Raw genomic sequence first — 9,879 nt, 5'->3', positions numbered from 1 at the left:
GTAGGTTTCCCTTAATCCAAGGTAGGTTGGTATTGAAAATGCGCGAAATCGGACTTTAACCACGCCCACTTCCCATATAACGGTTATTTCCAGAAATACGAAAACTGCGATATTTTAGTAACTACTGGAGATTATTCACCCAAAATTGATATTTATAATAAGTTTTAGACGAAAAATAAGAGTATTATAAATTTTTGGAAAATGGGCGTAGCCACGCCCACTTATGGTTACATGTGTATATCTTGGTAACCGCTGCACCAATTTCTTCCAAACTTGGCACAGTTGTTGGCCTTGGTATAGCATAAAAAACCGCCGAAACTTTTTAAAATCGGACAATAACCACGCCCACATCCCATATAACGGTAATTTAGAGAAATACAAAATAATCGATAAATCATTAAATATTGAAGCTAATTTATTCAAAATTGATGCTTGCAACAATTCTTTACCAAGAAATACGTTTATGGTAAAATTTTGGAAAATGGGGGTGGCACCGCCCGCTTATGATCACATATAAGTATATCGGTAACCGTTCTACCAATTTGTACCAAACTCGGTATGGTTATTGTACTTGCCACGTGTAAGCAAAACGTTGAAAATTATTGAAATCGGACTAAAATAACGGCCGATTCTCATATAACCGTAAATTTAAGAAATGCTTGAAACTTCAATATTTCGAAATTGAAGGACGCTAATTTACTCAAAATTGATACACCTCGGCTTACCATCTAGCGGAAGGTTTCGGAAGGGTGAAAAAACATATATTTAATACTTGCGCCGGGTATTTAATGTTCGGCTCCGCCCGAACTTAGACTTTCTTACTTGTTTGTAATGGTTTTTTTTTCTTCAGGAATTTCTGTGTTGTATTATTTTTTTTTACCTCATCAGTATGCATAAACAGTTATAGGTGTAGGTTAGGGTTGCCCCTAAAAAACCACATTCGCGTTTAGTTTTTTCTACAAACATACACGAAAATTTTAAAAATTTCAAAACAATTTTATACTATGTCTCCATTGAGAGATTTATTCATTAAGATTTAATAAATCCAGTTGCTAAATCACAACCGTCTCCATTACAACGAGATATGTTTGACGTTCATATTTTTAAATATTTGACGTTTGCTTATGTATGATTTTATAAATACAGTTGCGGACATTGATATACAGACAGATAAAAGGAAGGTACCAAGCGGAATTTCATTATATGAATTCTGAATATTATTGGCTTCTTATTCGTGGTAAATATGTATGTATAATATATAGTTTGGAAAGTGTAAAGAATGGTACCATATTTCGAATCATTTTTCCGAATTTAAGAAAAATTATCAAAACGTTAAAAAACATTTGCGGAAAGAAACATTTTTGTAGAACTCTCTTATTCATAGGAGGAAACCGAAAATCCAATCGTGGGCCTTTTGCATATCATGAATACGAACTGAGTTCTAGAGGATGTTCGGTGCAATGTTATCGAAGCAGAACCATTATCGAAATTTATAAATTTTTTGTCGCAGCGCGTAAATGACTTATAGAAAGCGGAGAATACTCTGCATGATATTACTATAAAACATTTCTTCTAAAATTTTAGTTTATAAAATAATATTTTCTTAATTTATTACAACCAAAGTTATGTAAATATGTATTACTAATTTTCCTCCAAAACTAACAACAATATAAAAATCCCTAAAAATACGAAAATTCATGTTTTTATGATAGGCTAGATTTCAATGTCCTCAACTGTATATTGAAAACACAAATGTCATTTGACTTATGGCATGTGAATTTGTGGTTGCCACATCCAACAAATTGTACTTATTGATCAATATTATTGAAGATTTGACGAAGATTTAACTTAAATCGACTGCCTTTCGAGATTTAATTTTATATGGTAAATCTCAAAAGATTTAGCGTCAAATCACGTCAGAGGGCTAAATCTTCATTAAATCTCACAATGGAGACATAGTACTAAGGTGTCACACAGTGGGGCGTTCCCATATAAGCTTCGGCCAAAAGGAGTAACCATACTACAAATTCGCTGAAATTTCGTAAATGCTCTATTCTGCACTTAGGAATCAATAAATGTGGAAAATGGTAAAAGTCGACACACTGCCACGCCCACAGTTCTTGCGGGCAGAAATGGTTAATGGTATCCGATTTGGATGAAGTTCCAAGTACGTCAAAACGTTAATGAAATTAAAATAGGCTCAAATATTTAATAATTATATTTTGATGAAATTTGCATGTTTACTCCAAAATATTATAATTTGTAAGATAATGATGAATATGACAATATTAGCCGGAAAATAACCAAATTTTGATGTTTTGATAATTCCAACTTGTTAAGAAATGTCCAATTATGTACATAGAAAAATTTATCCCTTCGTCTTTTAAAGCCCACTTTAGTAGTTTTTTGTAGGTCAAATTTGATGTTTTGAAACTTTGTTTTCTAAAAATTACACAAATCGAGTAGACAGTTTTAAAAAGTGGCGTGTTGTTTATCACAGTGGTGTGCCAGAACGCTGAAAAGAATGCATTTGGCATAAAAAACGATACTCTTTTTTATGAAATAAAAACAATTAATATGTGATGAGGGACGTAGCTAGAGTAATGTGTCAAAGTTTGGCGTTTTTTCGTCAAAAAATATTTATTTTTTTTTGTGAAGCTCTTCATGATATCTTCTTTTAGATACTACTTAAGCCAGACTTTGCACGACCTTGCAACAGTGTCAAATTCCATATTATATCAAGCAGAGTCTGTACGAAAAAATTGTCATAGTTACCCATAGTTGCGACTGATAAAGCAGATGAAAGTTCACACTCCGGATTTTTAAGGACTACCCCAACGTAGGTGTATCATTTAAAATATTATTTGCACGTCGGAATTCAGATTTTTTTAATTTTAAATTAAATATTACAGAGTTTATTAGCTTTTGAAGTATTGAATTAAAGTAACGTGCATAATTAATTGTAGCTTTCTTTCATCTGAATGGAACTGGACATACTCAGATACATAAATATTTATGTTTGTACAAATGTATATCGTAAATCATTTATTCTGACCATACTATACATACGTACGCATGATTTGAATAAACAAAATTCTCAACTCACAAATGAAAAGATATCTGTGCTGAAAAGAAATAACTTTTAATGTCGATGTAAGCAAAATATGAGCTGTACACTTACAATAACGTCTTTTAGTTTGTAAACTTTGGATTTTTGCGTCATTATTATGTAGGAGTGTACTGCAATAAAGTGGGGAATATGGCTGTACATTTACTCTACATCCAATTCCGATTCTTCGATGCAATAACGAACTCATGTGGAGCCTTGAATCTCCACAGAAAAAGACAGACATTTTGGGTTTAAATCGGCTGTCTTGCAGCAAGCGGGATCGCTATATGTCTAAACGTACACATGAAGCTTTTCAACTAACTACTGAATGATTGCTGACTTTAATGGCAGGATAGAAAAATTAAGAATATTTGGTCGTATAGTCGGAAAATTCAATCTACAAGAAGAAACTTTCGCCAAAGGATTAGAGATGAAACCCCTGAATGAAAGCCCTGATGAATGGGCACAATCGTAGATACTGCCTGAATCGAGTTCAACCAGGCAATAGCGGAGGAACGAGCATCGACGAGCTACCGCCAAAATTAGGACAGTAGTGTAGGTACAGCTACGACAGTAATCGTTTGACTGTACAAACATCCATTGTAATAGTATTGGCTACCATCAGGCAGAATCATCATCTGGCCTTAACATTGTCGGAAAGGTAATTCTGACGTACAACTGAAATAAATTTGATCTACATAATTACATACGAATGATTGAAGAGCAAGAAGAATCACATTAAATATTAGCAAGTTTGAATATTCGCATCATCCGTATATTCGAATATCTGGTTTAAAAATCCGGATAAACGGATGTTAACCGGATATACGGATATCCGGATTTGCGAATCAAACAAGTAATTTTTAAGCAAAAAACAAAACCGACTTCAATTCTCATATAAAATTTTAAGATTATCGTTAATTTCTTCACGATCCAATTATAGGATCTAAACAAAATTAGTATGGAACAATCCTTGAGGTACCACCTTTCCGATGAAAAAATTATCGAAATCGGTTAACGTGGTCCAAAGTTATGAAGTCAGTTAAAAATAATAAACTAAGAAGTGTTTGTGTAATAATGAAGTGTTCTATTATTTATTTTGAAACTCAATAGTTTCAGTAATTTTGAGAACAATTTTACGAATTCATTCCAACACATTTTACAATATCCGATTATTCGGTTAACCAAATGAACGGATATTAACGGGAAATCCGAATAACAAAAATAAACGGATATTAACCGGGTATCCGGATTTGCTCCGTATACACGAATATCCGAACATACCGATAGCCGCAGCCCTAATGCACATTTATAATGTGCAGCTGCTCCATTGTGGCAACCTGAAGTGGTCGAATATTGCAGTTCCGAAAAGGAAGCAAATGCATTGTAAAAGCCGAACAGAGCGAAAGCCAGTGGCCTGTGTGTGGATGTGTATCGTCGATTTTGATGTTTGCGAATGAAGAGCACAGTGTGATTTTGAATGCAGCTGCCAGCTGGCTTTGGCAAGAATTAAAAACAAATTAATTGTACAATGGTTGTTGGTCCTTAAATGCTAACGTAGTACACACGTTAATACTTGTATTTGTGTATAAAGACACCGGTATACAAACTTATGCATTTAGTATATAAAACACTTATACATAGGCGCTTAAATAACAAAAGTTACTTCTTAACAGCAACCGCAGGAAACTCATTTGGTTCAACATTTATAAAAGAAAGAAAAATTTTTATTCGGGAACCTTTTTTTTGTATATAAAGAATATATTAAAAAAGCATAGAGTCAAGCTCTTACGTTTTATCCACAACTAAAATAAATTAAAACAACTGCGCTGAAAAGTAATAACCGTAACTTTTCGTAATGGTACCTTTTTAAAAGCTATTAATAAAAACCAACAGAATTTTTCTCTCATTTCAGGAAAATTTCGAAAATAAAATACTTTTGTTACTGTTGTTAGTGGAAGCCCGACGTAAAAACTTCAAATAGAAGGTACTACGGAATGACTTCAATAACGACATCTGGGATTTTGGCTACAAAATTGCCATACAAAAATCTGAGGCATGAATCCAAAGCCGAATCTAACCGCGCAAAAAATTGACAACATAGTAAGTCCACGGCGGAAGAACTCTGTCTCCAATAGACTGCAGGGAAACCCAAGAGTAATAAATCGCCAAGTCCAGGGGATGTACTCATGTCGGAATGGTAAAGACTATGGTCGCAAAAATTCCGGAGCTACTTCTTAATATTTTTTACGCTGCTTGACCACAGGGCTATTTCACAGTAACTCGCATTAACCGCGAAGAGTACTGCGATGCGTTGTACCAAACAAGCGCCCGATATAGCAATTGGATCTTTACAACACTTGCGAGCAGTTGCCATCGACTCTGCTTTGGCCCGCGCGTGTTTAGCATTATCCTTTTTTTTGCATATTCCAGGTAGGTTTTGAATGACAACCTCTTATCTAACATAATCCCAAGGTATTTAATGTGCGGCAGAGTAGTGACGCTGTGTTCGCCAATTTGTATGGTGCCCTCTTCTAATTTTTTCCTGCTGGAGATGAGTACCGCCTCCGTTTTCTTCTCCGCAAGCTTTAGGCCGTTTTTCTTTTAAGCCACGATTGTACAGCTCCTATGGCTTTATTGCCTTTATTGCAAATTTCGTTTAAGTGTTTCGCAGTATCCGCTACTGAGGTATTATCCGCAAAACCTCTGTCGCCTTAGGTACTTTGCGGCGAAGAATTCCGTCGTACATAAAGTTCCAAAGCAAAGGGCCAAGTACAGAGCCTTGGGGGACTCCCCTTGAGATTTTTCAACACTTGCTGAAGTTTCGTACTGCCGCCAGCGGTCTTCGAAGTAGCTTCGTATGAGCATTCTGAGGTACAAAGATACCCCGATATAATCCAGGGTGTCTTGGATTTTTGCCCAGTTCGCCGAATTAAACGCATTTTTAATGTCGAGGGTTACTACTTAGCAATATTATTTGGTACCTCCGAGCCAACGCGTCGCGTGCCAGCTGGGTAACAAGTTAGCCTTCTTTAGCTTGGATTGCATATAACACGTTCAAGAACTCTTTCCGCCGAGTCGGCGGTGGTACGTACTACGCAGTGAAAGGGAGATGTAGTCCCAATGCTTTCATATATCTCTTTGTTGTTTTCGTATCGTACGTTCGGCCGAAACACGGATAGCATTCAATCCATCTAGCACAACTTTATTAATTGGGTTTATAGTTTTTCGATATGGAGACAGCCAAGAAGCTTGATGGATATTCTTATGCTCGAACCTAGCGTTGCAGAGTTGATCAGCCTCAGCCCGTTACCGGATATTTTATGGTGAAGACTGTATTTTCTGAAGGTGACGATTTTGATATAGTGACCAGGGAAGCGCGCATAGGTGCGGTACAAGCGGCGTATAAAAAAAAATGATTGGACGCCTCGGTCTTGTGTATTCTACTATTTATTTGATGTAAGACAAAAAAAAACTTGGGTCTGATACTTTCATGGATCAATGCGGCTGCTGCTATACGCGGATAAAGTTTAAGCTCGTCACCTAAAAAAAAAACTCATTTTTAACGGTCGTTTACAAATCTCTTTTCGGTACATCTCAAAACAAATAGAAAATATCCGTTTTTGCTCGCAAATTAGCAGAAAAATACGGAAAGATGCTAAAAAACATGTATGTGCATTACGGTGGTCCTAAAACAGTAAAGTTGGGATTTGTAATGCTCTCATTCCCTAGGATTGTTCTTTATCGAACAGCGCTTAAAGTTTTCCATGTATTCTTATATGGTGAAAAAAAAATTCGTAGAAATGGTATATAATTCTTGAAAATCAATATTTTTCGATCGGAAAACTCTGGTTCTCTTCAGAAGACTTTCAATAATAATACTCAATTGTTTATTTAACCATTTTTTAATACTAACGATTTTTTATTGGTCGCCTCATAGCATTTTTCGAGGGTTTTGTGGGTTTTTGGCGAAGCTATAAATTATAGTTGCGATGAAAAAATTGTGAAATAAAGAATTGGATATTATTATTGGGAATTTCCTGCAGATAAACAGAGTTGTCTGGTAACATATATTGATTTTTAATTATTCTTTACCATTTCTACGAAAAGTTGTTTTTTCCCATATAAAATACGTGGAAAACTTTGGGCGCTTCGAGCGACCTCTAAATATTTTTCGATTTCAAAATAAAAAAATATGGGTATACTTCTTTTCGGTATAGAAGAATCCTAGGGCTGAGCGCATAAAAATTCCGACTTTACTTTTTCACATGCATTTTGGACCACCCTAATGTGCGTACATACATATGTATGACAATGGTAATATCGACACATGTGTGCAGCTACGTTGCGCCAGCAACAGGTAGTGGCACTCTTCAAATGTGCTTAATGCCAAAATATGCACAAACTGCGTGCGTGACACATTCATTGAATGGCGGAAAAGAGAAAAAAGCAGTTATACTCCAAAATTTCGACACCAAGTTAAAAAATTACAAAGTGAAGAATAAACAAAATCAGTCAAGTAAAAGTTGAGCTGATCAAGCAAAACTGGAAGCCATTACGAACAACGACCATTATCACCGTCATCAATGTGGCCCGCACGTAGCGCAAACGAATCAACAAACGGGGCACAACAAACGAAAAAGTATGGCGTATGGCTGCAGGAAAGCTGAGAATGCATGCGATTCCAAAGAGGGAATAATAAACAACGAGAGCTGAAACCAGAGCACACTGGAAAACGCTAAAACTTAAAAAGGCCAAAACACAAAAAGTAACGTACGAAAATGGAGTTAAAGAAGAATGGGTGAAAAAATTAACTGAGAATTGAGAAATGCGAGAAAAAGCAAACAGAAAGCAGAGCAAACACAAAATACTGGTTTTATATTTACCTCAACCAGTTGCGCTCTGTGCCCCTACTACCAACCGAAACCGATATCTACGGGACTGCTGCCAACACACAGCGACATTATTTATCTCTACAACTACATAAGCGTACCCTCATAGACTCGGCAGCAAGCTGACGTTGGCGTTACCGCACAGTTAACATGGCCGTCAACTGCAGTTGTGTAGAGGTCGAAATACCGCGCACAGACGCAGCCACTTGCCGATGCATACATATGTACACATTTGAAGCCAAAGTCGAATATTATATATCCATACGAATTTGAGCCACAGCGATTAGAAACAAATTATCTGCTTAGAATTCGCGCTTTTCCAACAAAATATCCAACCGAATCAGCATTTTTTATGAACGTCATTATTAAGTAGATTGAATACAGACGGGAAATGCCAGGCCATTGGTTATGTAGCTGAACAAAATGGAAATCACAAAGTTAATGACGATCTTAATTATGAAATTTCATAATTAAAGTTTGTAAAAGTAGTACCTGCAATACCTTCAACGATGATGATCAAGTGAAGTAAGCATATTTCATAATTATGTACAAACATGTGAGAATAAGAGCTTCATGTTTAAAACAGCCAAGTAAAAAAGACCAAAGCTACAAGAATAATTGCCGAGTCAGTGGTGACGCCAACAGGAATTCAACTAAGAAGTTAAATAAACAGCAACAGATGGCTCGTCGCAAGAACACTCCGTGCTATGGGGCAGCACGTACAGGCAACTCCATTCGAACCACCATTCGAAGTGTTTCCACAAGCTGACATACAAAACATACAACATACATACATATCTACCTTTAAGAACTTACATACAGCTATGTGTCTGGCTACATACATACATATGTATGTACATAAGACCCCTGCAGAAAATCTGACTAACTCAGAACTAGCGTAGAATTAAACCTTTGCCGACAGTACTAGTTCTAGCTCAATACCCTAGCAATGCTTTCAACTGTCCAGTTTTACACGGCGATGTCATTGGCGGTGGCAATTATCGCCCAGTGCATTACTTTGCAACTAGTTTTTAACCGGTTCCGTGTTGGACAGTTCAGTTTTTTTTTAAAACGTTTCAAAGATCCGATTTTTGGATATTTTTTTTACGTTTTTACCTCGCTTTTATTGGCTTGGGATGTAACTATGTAATAATGATGCGCCTAAGAGATGCAATTACCACTATAAAGTTACATACCTAATGACAGTACGAATGAAAATTCCAACGATTGATTTCGCGTGTTATTCTATTCGTTAATACATACATAATAATTTTAAAATCAATTGAATTTAAGAATAAAAAGATGAAAATAAAATTATAGTTTAGAAACCTAAAAACTCTCTTTTATTACAATGTGTACTAAAAACTAGAAAATAATTTATAGAAATACAGATTTCGTTTAAGAGGAATAGGAAAATCTCTAACTTGATTTGATTAAACTTTTAAAACCAACCTAAAATAGAATTAACGAATTAATTAATTAATTAATTTTACCGGAAAACAAAGCTTAGGATGCTTCTTAGATCTCATAGACCTGCTATTGACAATATTCAATAGTACTAAACTGAAAATGAAAAGTTCAAAACAATTGATATCAAGCACCCCACGTTTTGTTTTCCGATAAAATTAACTTTATTGTCAATTACATTAATATTATTTTAAGTTGGTTTTAAAAGTTTAATCAAATCAAATTAGGGAACTTCCTATTCCTTTTAAACGAAATCTGTATTTCTACAAATTATTTTCTACTTTTTAGTTCACAACGTAACAATGTGAACTTCACATTGTAATAAAAGCGAGTTTTAGTTTTTCACACTATAATTTTATTTCATTTTCTTTTACAAATTCCATGTTTGTTACATATTTTATAAAAAAAAAA

The sequence above is a fragment of the Rhagoletis pomonella genome, unplaced genomic scaffold (assembly GCF_013731165.1).
Source record: "Rhagoletis pomonella isolate Grant_MI unplaced genomic scaffold, Rhpom_1.0 Rhpom_scaffold_00007, whole genome shotgun sequence".
In the NCBI taxonomy this organism is placed as follows: Eukaryota; Metazoa; Arthropoda; class Insecta; order Diptera; family Tephritidae; genus Rhagoletis; species Rhagoletis pomonella.
This window is presented reverse-complemented; position numbering follows the sequence as displayed.